Source organism: Stigmatopora argus, chromosome 2, assembly GCF_051989625.1.
Source record: "Stigmatopora argus isolate UIUO_Sarg chromosome 2, RoL_Sarg_1.0, whole genome shotgun sequence".
Classification (NCBI taxonomy): Eukaryota; Metazoa; Chordata; class Actinopteri; order Syngnathiformes; family Syngnathidae; genus Stigmatopora; species Stigmatopora argus.
The window spans coordinates 9300220-9313765 of NC_135388.1; the positions used below are offsets into that span (position 1 = coordinate 9300220).

The 13546-nt window shown below is 39.0% G+C and overlaps 1 protein-coding gene across 2 annotated transcripts in view; it reads right to left on the bottom strand.

Moving 5' to 3' along the window:
- Window positions 1–3133: 3133 nt before the first annotated feature.
- LOC144067535 (E3 ubiquitin-protein ligase RNF128-like) overlaps window positions 3134–13546 on the bottom strand; it is a 170708-nt gene continuing 160295 nt past the window's right edge. For both annotated transcript variants that reach the window (XR_013297971.1, XR_013297970.1), the window contains one exon: window positions 3134–3248. The gene's annotated coding sequence lies outside the window, so the exon portion shown is untranslated. The remainder of the gene's footprint in view (window positions 3249–13546) is intronic.

Below are 13546 nucleotides of genomic sequence, written 5' to 3' on the forward strand. Positions count from 1 at the left end.
GGCCCTACGAGGATTGGGCAAAGGTGACGAATATGGTGTTAAAAGAAGATGAGTGTTTTTGCAGCAAAGTAGCATGGCGAGGTGAACAATAGCAATTGGACATTGAACAAAAGCGAAGCCAAGCCTTCTTTCCTTTTTCCCCTCAGAGGAAACATTGTGATATAAGACCCACTGATTGTGACTGTGTTTACACGTACCGCGGGGCACCGCAACACTTTTTGCTTCCGCAGCACTTTTCCACCGGGACTGTCGCAACTAATTCAATTACGCAGGCATTTTTGTTGGAGCTCTGCATTACGTATTTGTATGCAAATAAACTTGTGCAGCTAACCTATGAATAGTAAACCGTTATATTTGCATGTTGGAACTCACTGGCGGGTTCCCATATGATTTCTTAATGAATTTGATTATGACTGGTATATTTAACTAACAATAAATATTTCATAGTCCAAGCAGCACAGTGGGATGATTTTTATCCATATATTAAATGTCAGCTATTTTAGAGGCAGGGGAGATCACCTTTTGGGGAAATTCTTGAATTTCTTTGCTGCTTAATACTTCACTAACATAACATATAATCTACACAGGAACTCTTGAAACTGATTATTTCTCCAAGTTTCACAGATTCAGACGGATGGAGAAATTTATAAAAACATTGCCTCATTTACTTGGAGTCAATATTTGAGTTTAGGTATAACGAAAAACTGTAATTGACACAAGGATTGCATACAGACAGCAAAAGTTTAACAAGATTGACATTTAATTTCGTGTGTCAGTAGAGTAGTGTTTTAGATCCCATCAATTTAGTCCTACTTGATGTCGTTCATCTTTTCTAATTTTGGCAAAGTCTAATCCTTCCCCTCATCCTCGGCATCAACTCCCACTTTCTTGCCGACCTTTTCTGTCCGTCTACTCATCGGAGATCTGCAGCTCTCATCAAACATGACCTCTGCAGCATGGCCTTTTGCTTTTCTCTTCCTTCCCTGCTCTCACTTTCTCCTCTCTCCTCTGTATGTCCTTCTCCTGCTCCCCTTTGTTCTCCTTGACATGAAGTAAGCGGGACAGAGGGGTTGGGACCTGCAGCAGCGGGTGCTGCTGAGTATAGGCTTTGATCATAGAAAAAGCCCAAAAAGGTTGCTGACACACTGCTATGGCTCATCCCTGGTCGCCTTAAGATGTGATCTGGAGTTTACTTGATAAATACACACGGTGGACAGCAATGGAATTGCTGAGTTCGTATAAATCCTCTATCAACCTCGATTATTATTGAGACTCCACGATTTTTCATTTGGCAAGTACTTTTCATTTGAATATTGAATATGTTCTCAATGTAGAGTCAATAAGAGAAATCCACATCTTTGTGTGCAAATATTTTTTCTCGACTTGTTCCGATCACATTTTTGCATGTGAGTCCGAGTAACCTCATTCCGAGCATCTGCCGGTACAAAGAGCCAATCTGATACTGAGGAAAAAATATCCATTTTAAAAACCAGATCTTTTTACCCAATTCCAATCCTACGAAAATGACATAATCCAGGTCGATTTTCGATTACGATTGGATCTGACATATCCCTAACTTTTTCTCATGAATGTAGACGTAGTTGCTGAAACTATCCATGGTTGCAAGAAAATGGTTTGCTGAAATAATTGGTTTTGGTAGTGTCTCACTTCACAAAGGACTTGACTTTAGACCATAGGGTCAACTATTCAAATCCCACTGTGGATGAAAAATATGCATATGGAAATTGAGGTTGGCTGGGAGATGCCTTTTTACTCGTGGGACAGTCTGAAGACGACCTTGAACCCCTCACAACTTTCCCAAGCTTGGGAGGGTACTTTGCACATCATTCTGAAATGTCTGTCGTGTGTGGTCTTACTCGTTCGTTGTCTGGTATAAGTCATGGCGGGAGATAATAGAACTTTAAGTGGATTTTTAAATGGTGATGTAAAAATATTTTCTAGTGGCATCACAAGCAAACAAACAAAAAATCTTCTCAATTTAAGCAAGCCTGCATGAACAGGAAAAGCGCTGATCAATTTGCTACCAATCAAAAAATAGTTTGCGAATTTAAGAAAGAAATTGAAAGTAAGAATACTTAGAGGAAACCATTGCTCCATTGTGTACAGAAATGTATATGTACAAATAAATACTCCTATAAACAGAATAAAAGTAAAATATTTTGGGACAAAACATGAAAATCCGTGTATATTTGTCTTGCGGTGTCACAGGAAGATTTGTTTTATCCGCGACCTTGAAAATGGAAATTACTTTTTCTTCTTGTGTTGAAATTGTGTACAAGCTGAGTGGAAAAACTGGCATGCTTGTTTCCACCTGCTGCGAGGGGAGGACTCCACACAACTCCCAGCTTATTGAAATATCATAAAACAACCACCTGAACACTAGGAGGTATGTATTTTTGAGTTTTTGTAAGCATAAGTCTAACAATAAATGCTGATTCAAACAAAACATGTCTGATGAGATCAGCAGAGGTTGTTTAAAGAGTGCTAAAGATGTACAGAAAGTCAAGGATGAGTGGAGAAAGGATGGCAAGGGTAGGAGGTCTCTCTCCTGCCGTGCTGCTACCCCACAGTCAGGATGGAGCACAGGTGAGTGCTGGCCCAGGTGAGGTGTAATTTCCTGTTCATCGTGTTTGTGGGCTTTGCACCTGCAGGGAGACATCCTGAAACACAGCTGCTCACCCTCACTCAGGAAGAAACCGGGCTGAAAACGTATTATTAACTCACACATTTTTTTGCGACAGCCTGTGCTTTCATCAGACCAGACGCTCTTTGCAACTCCTCAGCTCAAGTGAGACGAGGCGCGTCTAAATGTGCCAGACTAAATGTTATTTTCATATGAAATGGCTCAGCTATGCTGGCCTTTTCGTGAACATAAAGCAAATGCTGACAACAGAAGGTGTCTAAGATAATTGTACTTGTTGCAGTGCTGAGAATAGTCATCTTTTCAATTGATCATTAAGCATTTGATGCGAATATTGTTTCGGTTAAAGATCAGAATTCATCCGTTTTGACTTTCGACAGCATTAACAATAAGAGCAAAACCAAACCAAATGCTTTGTTCAAAAAAATCTTTAACATATATTTTCAAATTTATTTATATGAAAAAACCCACCTCAGAAATTTCCGATTGGTCTTTTCCATCCTGAAATGTCCATTTCAGCTTAATTGTTGTAAGCAAATAGCCATTGTGCAGCCGTAGTTATTTTCCTGGGCTTTGGGTGCTTTTTCTGAAAGTATCAAAGAAATATTCACCTCTGGCAAGAACAAGTAGGATCAAACATGTTTAACATTATCTCGTGAGCAATTGACTTTTGTAGCAGCATGCGTTTATTAGATAGTCTTACCCTTTGATGAGCTGTAATACTGATAGAATTAGGCTCATAAAATGAATATAATGTTTAGTTCCATCGTGAATTGGTCGATCCCTCGCTGCAATGTTTTACAAGGGGCGAGAGGATACCAAATTATGGCACCGGGTTCCACTTTGCAACGCTTTGACTGTGCTGTGAATATTAAAGCACATGCATCTACATGATAAAATTGCAACTACTGATGGGGCTAGCGATGATAGTGCACCGGGGAAGTCTGTAGGAACATCAATAGACAATGGCCCGAGGTGGGACTGAATAATTCACTGAGCGAGGAAGTGTTGCATGCTGCTTAGGGAGATGCACAATCTGCCACGAGCTTGCCTGCCTTAACTTTGATCATTTCCTCTATCAAAGGGGGAAAACAAGTTCAACAATTAATTAAAACGAATTGAGGGGAATTTATCCAATACATTTGGATGCACTTTGCTATGTAATGCTTTCTTTCAGATGGAGTGTTAGTTCATTTGCTGGTGTGGACATTAATAGACCTCCAATCTATATTTCACTGGTAGCACTGGCAGTGATTATTCACTGCCAAGCCATCCAGTTTAAAATAGATATGAGGTCTATGGCTGACATCGGCATTGAAACATGGTCATTCGCTGATAGCCTTCCAATTTAAAATGGGTTTGACATCTATCGACGTCAGTGGCACTGAAACATGACCTTTGGTTGCCAGCTTTCCCAGTTAAAATGTACTGGATGTCTGTCATTGTCCAAGGCAGCAAATGAATTAAGGTCAGGCAGACCTTTAGCGCAGCCTAACTTGAGGAAACAAGAGATCTGTCAGGATTTGGAGAAAAAGAAAAACAATAAGTAACTTAATATTTGAATAGTATTTTGTATTCATTGTGTCAGGATTACAGTTGTTGAACCGTGGTTCTTCTTTTGACTGGGTCGGCGTTATGTACTGCTGCCGGCAACATGATTTCAAATGTTTCGACAGCTCCAGGCCATTTGCCTTCTCTGCGGCAACATATTTAAACACATTTTTTTTCATCTTGCTTAAATATTCAAGTGGAGTTTAAATACAGTGTGATTCCCAACCAGTTACCGCCCACATTAGCCTGCATAAATTTGACTTTTTTGTTGTTGTTTGGTGTTGTTTTGTGGTTTCCTTTGATCACAAAATGTTGAGGAAAACTGCACTGTAAAATGTAATGTTACAATACGACATCCCACTGACTTGCAAGAAAAAAAGAATCAAGCCAGACTGCAGGTGGGAGGAGCCAATTTCGAAAGTCAATTTGAAGATGACAGACACGGGTTAAGAGAAATGTGGAGGAGGCTTGACCCTAGCAATTGCGAGGTGTGAAGGGGAGTTACACAATGCAATTGACATTGGGTGTGAGCACAGGTGGAGCCCACAAACAAAAACAAACACACACTGCAGTCTAACAACAGCAAGACCTGCCTACTGCCCATCCCAATTAGCTGCTGGTCAAGGTTACTGAATGTCAGCGTGTGTTGCACAGAGATAAGTTTCCCATTAATGGATGAGCAGTTGTACAAACAGTCATCGCTTGTATGCTGTTGTTTTCATCCCCGAATAAACTTCCTATCTTCTTATGGCCATATTCCCCACCAAATTAAGCCAATTCTGAGCACTTCCGTTTTGTAATATTCTTATAGGTTAATATTTGTGCCATTAGAAACTGAATTTCTCAACTGAATCTAAATGGCTAAACATGAATTTGAAATATTTACGTTGAATAGTTGAAAGATAAACGTATACATAAAATACGAGCCCGATTGATTGGCACTCGGTGGCGGTATGATTGTGAGTGTGACTGGTCGCCTGTCTCTCTGGGTGCCCTACGACTGACTGGCGACCAGTCTAGGATCTAGACGGCCTTTCGCCCGAAGTTATCTGCGATAGGCTCCAGCAACCCGTACGGGGACGGAAAATGAATGAATACCTTTAATAAATATGAAATAAAAAATAAAAAAATCAAATTAAACTTTTGATATTCAGTTTTCAAATCAAACTATAGGACTTCAAATGAAGTTCTGCAGATGCAGTTCTATATTTTAACTATTTAAAACACATTACAAAGTTTAGCATTTCATATTCCATTTAGAAATTCAATTTTTGTTGTCACAAATATCAGCCCGTCCATCCATCTGCTATTCTTTCACTCCACAACATGTCGTCAGAGAGAAGGAAGAAAGGAGGTAGAAGTGTGAATCAATAATAGTCTTTACCTTGCCTTGCGGCTGGGTTAGAAATCAATGTCAATGGGTAATTAAGTCATAATCTATGACTGCTGAGCATATTGAGCATACTGGAGAAAAGAAACAAACAACTCTAGTAGCTAGAAGTGAGCGTAGAGGTTATTTTTAAGGATACTATTGTGTTTCAGAAACTTTGCAAAAATGTTGACCTCTCGAAATAAAATGATTACCAATGCATCTAGGAAAGTACTGAGAGCATAATGGGCTTTCAAGCTATAGGTTTCCTTTCACAGAAGGCTTCAAAGAGGGAACTTTTTATGCCAATCCATTTATTTTGCACAAGAATATTTTACCACTTCCTTTGGAGACATGGCTGTTTATATGCGAAGAAAATGAACAGAGAGTAATAAGAAAAATATCTTTTATCTATAAAAAAATGATATTCCATTTGTTGAGTTTTATTACAGACGCACAACTTGACATAAACTTGATATGTCAGGCAAGAAAAGCAGACCTCATTTAGTGAACATAAAAAGTTATTTACTTGTTCAAATGGCAAGTTTTGTGGTTTTAACATAAGCTAAGATGTATATTTTTTTTATTTACACCATTTATATGACTTAAAGAAAGGTTCCTTAATTACTCTTACGTTACAGCCTCTCTAGAAAGGAGGCAAACTGCACCCTATACTCTCCCTCACTAATTAATATCATTCTTTATTAAAAGACACAAGAACACTAAGTTAGCCAGAAACATTCAGCATTTTTACTGAAATTGTTATCATTATATTAGTATAATTGGGATGCAAGATCGTCGAGTGAGCCATTCATTTATTTGGCTTCTTTTTTTAACATTGTAAACAGCGGTCTTTCCTTGCAGTAGTGACTAAAGTAAATAAAATACTACATATGGTTTAAAATATTTTCTGGTCTGAGCTTTAAGGACACTTTCCTTTGACTCATTAAGTCCATCTTTCTCCACTTTTATTTGCCTTCCTGTTAAATATTATTCACATTGTCCCTTAAAGGTTTGTCTTCGTATCTCCCGTTTGTGCTGTGTGTGTGTGCATTCTTATTGCATAATAAGTGAACACTTCCTATGCAAATTTTGGCAATGAGAGGTACTGCCATTTACTGTAGGGGGAGTGCATTTACACATTAAAATAGTATAACTTGTCTGGACTATAGTAAAGGATGAAATCATAGCAATCTTTAAAGAAATTAGCCTACAAATCCATCATTTGTTTTAAACTCAGCCATTTTATACTAATCATAAAAACAGAGCTGTCAGAGCACAGTGAGGAAGAAAATGATGCAATGTGAAAAGTAAGCTCAAGACTAACAGCAGGTTTAGTAAACTAAAAGAGTTATTGAGAGGTGAGCTCTGTTATTTCTCGAAGGGCCCATGCGAAATAGCTCATACAGAGGCCTCTGGCACCACATCACTCCAAAGAACCTAATTGCACTCCGACGGGAGCGAAAAAGCCTTGTATTGGCCCAGAGGATTTCTGCTTAAAAACAGCACCAGAAACCAGCATCCTTGTGTTGCAACACATGAAAGATTTGTCGACTCCACAAGTCCAAAATGTCCGTGAACACTTTTCAAAACGTTAATCTAAAAATGTATGGCTAAAATAAATATGAAGATCAAGAGATTGCAGTGTGTAGCACTTGCATACGTACAACATTTATAAAAGAAGGGCAAGGGGCTAAATTATTTCCAGCGATTTTCTCTTTCGAGATGTGGCAAAGAATATTATTTTATGGTGTTGTCAGGACTAGGCTGAATAACTGTTGCAAAACACTGAGCAGTTTCTAGCAACCTGTCACACCTGACTCATGAGACCCTAATGACTTACACTGGGGTCACTTGGGTCAACAGATCATGTGACCTCAAAGACTTTCAAGGCGTTAACGACTTCACGTGAACTTAATTCCTGGGAATTTTATATACAAAATGGTTCTCAGGTGAGAGGTCAAACCATCAAGGTCATGAAAAGTCATGTTGCCAGAAAAATCTCGTATTTTGTAAAGCCCCTTTTTTGATGGGTTAAAGCTGTGATAATGATCATTTCATCCTATGCACATGCATTGTTTTCAGATTTTAATTAATAGAAACTACAATAGAAAACATAGAAAAATTCTACACATCCACGTGCAGATGATCGGTTTGGGTCATATCTATGAGACAGATCATTTTAGTAATATCAAATCAATACATATACAATTCTATTCTCTGGAAAATTATATAACAGGGGATATAGCTGTATTATTTTTTCTAACACAGATTGAATTTGAACCCTAAAATAACATTTTGCATGACTACTTAGTGGAAAAAAGAAAATACAAAAAAACAGTGAGCCTGACAGCCAACTGTGTGCTCCTAGCAAATGTGTACCACAAGGGGAACCAAAGGTTACCATATGGGCCATATGTAAAAAAGTGAAGTTGGCCTGTAGATGAGGTTGAAGGGCTTGCGAGGTTGGGGGGCACAGAGTGAAAGGAAATATGAGGCAGACTGGTAAAGATAGCCCTCCAGTTACTCATTAATTCTTAGTGTCATGCCCACCACACACAGACATCTGTGACCTGCGGCGATTGGCAGAAGCCAATATCTGTGGGTGTCTGTACGTATGAAGGTTTAGTCTAGGGAATAGCTGCAATGAGAGGAGTTTTGATGGTTAAGTATAAAAAAATAATAAAAATGCAACATACAAATATTTAACTTTAAACACGCGCTTCATAAGGTGTCAAAATTATTCAAAAGCACTTTTTGATGGCCCATTGGCAGGATTTCTCAAAGGGCCCAGAACCCAGAGGCTAAACAGTTCGTATCTGACAGATAAAATGTGGACTTGCGTCTAGTATCCAGTATGTGATAGATACTGATTTTTCCTTTTGCCTACCAGGGAGCCCCAGAGTTTAAAAATAATGATGCGCGAGGAAAGAAAAATACACATGCAGTATACACTACATGCAAAAAGTAAAGAGACAGTAGGTTTATAGTTTTACAATCCAGAATTAACTGCAAATATACTATAACTAATTGGAGATTATGAAATATGTCCCCCCCAAAAATCTCAATTAGAACAAAAAATGATGCATTTAGTAAAAATAACATTTTGTCTATGTCAAATAACACAAGATAACCACAAGAAAATTGTCAGGGAAACTACCTGACTGGGATTTAAAACACTTGAGACCCATGGTATAATCCCTCTGGGAAATAATTTTTGGTTTCTCTCAATGTCTTAGTTTCCATCTGTTTTGTTTTTCTTTAGTGCCATCAAAATGTACTCCGCCATTTTTGTGCCTGTCTGTGTGTGTGTCCTTGGTGTCACCTTCCCTGTAATTCATGTTTCAAGGTGACATTTTAATCTTTACTTTGTTTTTTTGTTAATAACCACCTTCTGGCTACTGTCTTGTACAAACTTACAGCATCACATTTACATCATTTTACTTTAGTATATGCTGCACCAGGGAGGGTTAGAAATGTCTTTCTCTGCATGTAAACAGGGAGGTCGTTAATTTAGTTTGAAGCTAATTAGTATGAATAAAGATAGCTTCAAACCCCCCAGGGTACCATTCACTGTCAGGCTTTCCCGCAGACTTTCAATGCCCCTCTCTTTCTATTGTCACACAAAGTGGTTACTGCAAAAAGAAACTAGATCTTAAACTATTGTTCAATTAATCGTAATCAATCACTATGCATTTGAGTATATCTCAATGTCAAATATTTTATTTAAATTAGGGGTCTGTTCATGAAAAAGAGGATTTGTTGATCGCCTTACTGATTGATTATTTCTCTTTTACCAAAAGCACAATCACATATTTGAACTTGCTGCTCTGGTAAGAGCTGTTCTAAAAAGTAGCACACATCAATTATAACTTAGCCGTGGCCGGATGATTCGCTTAAAGACGTTTCGCCGACGGACGTTTGACAGACGGACAGGTCGCCGAATGGACGTTCCACTGAACGGTTGTTCGGCCGAATGGCGGTTCGGCCGAACGGAGGTTTCGCTGAAACGGGATTTGCGCGCTCGCCCCGCCCTATTTGTATTTGCGACATCAAATGTCGGATAGGCACTGGGGAAACACACCGTTGATGTGTGTGGTGCTCATACTTTGAAAAATTTATGGAGCTCGGGATTTCAGCGGGGCATCAGCCAACCCAATCCGCTCATGTGTCACTATCCTTGGTTACGCTCGGGGAAAAACGCTGCCGATGTGTGTGGTGCTCACGCTTAGAAAAAAATTATGGTGCTCAGGATTCCAGCGGGGCATGTGTCACCCCTGTCCGCCCACAGAGCACTGTGCTCGGTGAAAAACCCGTCCAATGTGTGTGGGCCTCAAATTTGAAAAATTTCAGGAGCTGCAGAAATTCAGCGGGGCATTGTCCAACCCAGTCCGCTCACGGCGCACTATTCTCGGATAAACCCGATTTTTAAAGTGCTCAAACTCGGGAAATATATGGAGCTCGATAATGAAACTCAGCATGTGTCATTAAAATCCGCCCACGAAGCACTGTTCCCGGGGAGAAACCCCTCCGATGACCGTAGGGATATGATTTACCTACTCGGCGGGCCGGATTAAAAATCCTAACGGGCCGTATATGGCCCACGGGCCGAGGTTGCAAAACTTGTACACACACGATCCGGAGGCGGGGCGAGCGCGCGAATCCCGTTTCAGCGAAACCTCCGTTCGGCCGAATGGCCGTTCGGTCAAATGACCGTTCGGTGGAACGTCCATTCGGCGACCTGTCCATCTGTCAAACGTCCGTCGGCGAAACGTCTTTAGGCGAATCATCCGAGTACCAATTTAGCAGTTCTAGACCTTATGTAAATACTTATTGAACCATACTGGAAAAATCCTCTTCCCTGATGCCAGTTTAGAGATTGAAAAAAACTGAGACTTTATTAAAAGGGTAGATCACAGGAGTGGCTCTAGTCTTGTGGGATACAGGACTGCACGCTACATGAAAATCTTATATTTAACATGAAATTATCCATTGCCCAACAATGCAAAGCTTTATATCTCGAATTTGTTAAGTCTTTTCGGTGAACTGGGGCAAGATCGAAGAATCGTTGTCTCTCGGGGTTCCCTCAGTGTGCAGTGATTATGCTTTAAAGGTTTGTTTACCCTACTTGGATTTTGTGTGGGAGTTGCATTGGCACAGCCGCAAACCTGACAGAGTGAGTAGAAGGTCAAAGAAGCTACAAATAGCCTTGCAGAACATTCAAAACGATCTCTACGGAATAGACCAAGTACATTCAGTGCCAAAATTGTTACAGAGCTTCTTTCGCCGACTTGAATTTTCTATGTAATCTTTGTAGTAAACACATTAGTTTAACATTCATAATTATTCATATTGAACATGTTATACATGTGTTTACTTGTTTGTCAGTGCTGGCTTATCATTGTTCTGTTTTATCATGGTATTGTCACACTGCCCATTTAAACAAATGAAAAATAAATATACGTATTCATAATCACACTTGCAACCATTAAGTGTGTTTAACATTATTCAATTTATGTGGTGCTACGGTTTGCCTTTTGCAGACAAATTTCCCCCCAGCCTTTGGTACTCCTACTCCTTATAGCAAAATCATGACTAATGTGTTAAATAGCCTTAACATTTGCAGTTTAACAGTTTACTGTAGTGAGGTTTGCTGAATCTCAGTGGGCTTTTTTTTCCTCCATTGGAGGCAATTACGTCTCATGGTCTCCCTTATTTTCTTTAATACTGCAGAGGTCTCACAGTTTAGTCTCCCAAGTCTGCCAACTCCATCTGTCCAATCCATCTGGCCCATTACCTTGCCTCAGACATGAGGACTTTTATTGTTTTTTTTTCTTTTTTTCTATTTTTTTTAAACAGAGTACACACAGTAACTTTGACTCACCTGTCTGGAACCAATCCAGTGCGTCATTAATGTTAATGAATCAAGTGATTTAGGACCTCGATTTTTAATTAAGTCAGGGGAACAGATTGGCAAAATGTTATGAATTAATAATTCAACCTATTAAAAGTGTGGCTGTCTATTAATGGTTAATTGATGCAAACATTTGTGTTAGTATAATAAATTAAAATCTACAGCACTTTGTGTATATGTGCATGTAAGTATACACGTACACATGCATTTATGCGTGGCTATATTTATAATATACATCCAACTTTTATGCTTAACAAATATATTATACCATTTATGACAACAGGAAGTGATTTTAACAGACTCATTTGATCTCACTTTTTTTTCGATCCGGCGCTACTCTACACAAAAAGGAGGAATTTCAAAGAAAATTAATCTTATTATAAACACAATCCAGCTGACTCAATGACACAGTGAAAGATCACAAGCTCATATTTTTTTCAGTTTTGTCACCCATGCAAATTTTAGAAGTCCAGATTAGCGAGATGAATTCATCGTAACTCACACTTAAATACATAAAGGCTGACAGATCTGTATCACAGAAGGAGGTCATTGTTCCAGACCGAGTAAGTTTTATGATCCTAATTACTGTTATGTAGCTGTGGTAGGATAGTGCTCCCTCGTGTATGGAAGCAACAGCAGACGTGTTTCTGTTTCTCCGCCTTATCTCATGTCTTATACAGCGATCTGCCTGATAGATTTGTGATCTAGCGTCTTCCCCCGGCATTCACACCCACCAAATTCAAATTAAATATGCACACCACCACATTCAGCACGACCGTCTGTTCACAATTCCCAGGCCTGACATTTAGTTTCTTCTATTTCTTAAACTCTGAGGAGATGATTCTCATTCTCGCCCTCTCTTTATGTTACAGGTTGACAGCAACTACAGCCTTTCAACCGTCACATTTTCTTCTGTCTACCTTCTTAGAACAAAGACTGTTGAATGAATCCATTTATAGGAACCTGTGTTTAAAGTTGAAAGCGTACAGAATGGCAGCAGCTCAACTTAAACACAGTACATTTACAAAAGTCCCTCGCATATCTCTCCCTTTGTGCATAAATGTACACCATCGGACAATTATTTTGATTTAAATAAAGAAGAAGTGGAGGAAATTAAACTCCCTCAAAGGAAAGCAGAGCATGCCTCCAGTCAATTTGTTGTATACCCCGATGTATCGGTTCAAGGAATACAAGGTTTCAATCCTGTGTCAATTCACTCTAAGCATTGTTTACGGTTTATGGCTCATGTTTTTTTTTAAATTTAGTTTTAGCTCATCTCTTGCTCCTTAGGAGAACGAGACAAATATGAGTAATTCAATTGGTCTCGCGCATTTGCTATGGGTATATCGCTAGAGAACAAATACAGTTTGCAGCATTATTGTTATTAGTTATTCTTCGTGTTGATCTAAAATAACTATTGTGCATAACAAAAGTGAAATGGCAGGTTATATTTTGAAAAAGAAAAGAAAAGATACATTTACTTGTTACTCGAAAAAAAAGGTACTATTCGAACAATGTGACTATCAAAAACCACTGTCACACTGACCCTGCTCTTGTCACGTGGGCATTAATTTTGTCATTGGTTGACCTTTACTACAATTTGCACTCAATGCTGTTTTGCTCCATAAGCATGATCGATAGAGCCACGTAAGGGCTTTAGTTCCAAAGAGAATGAGCGTCAACTTGCATAGAGGGATAAGTAAATGTAGAATTGTTTCGAGGGAAACGTGATTTTTGTCCCACTGCTAACCTAATGATCTTCAAGATGAGCATCATCATTATTTTGTTCCTTAACTAAATGTGGGACTTACTGGGGAACAGAATGTCAGGAATTACCCATGCCCACACAAAGGAATAAACAGTTTTCATTGGTTTTCATCGAGTTATCATTGTTTAGAATAATAAAAAATGATGTTGAACTCTACACAGCAGAATCTAACTAATTGAAGCAAAATTGTCTTTGTTAAAGAAAAGCTAGGACAAAAGATTGGCCATTAATCCTCAGGCTGGCCATGACATACTATAGATTACCATTCTATGTGGTGATCCT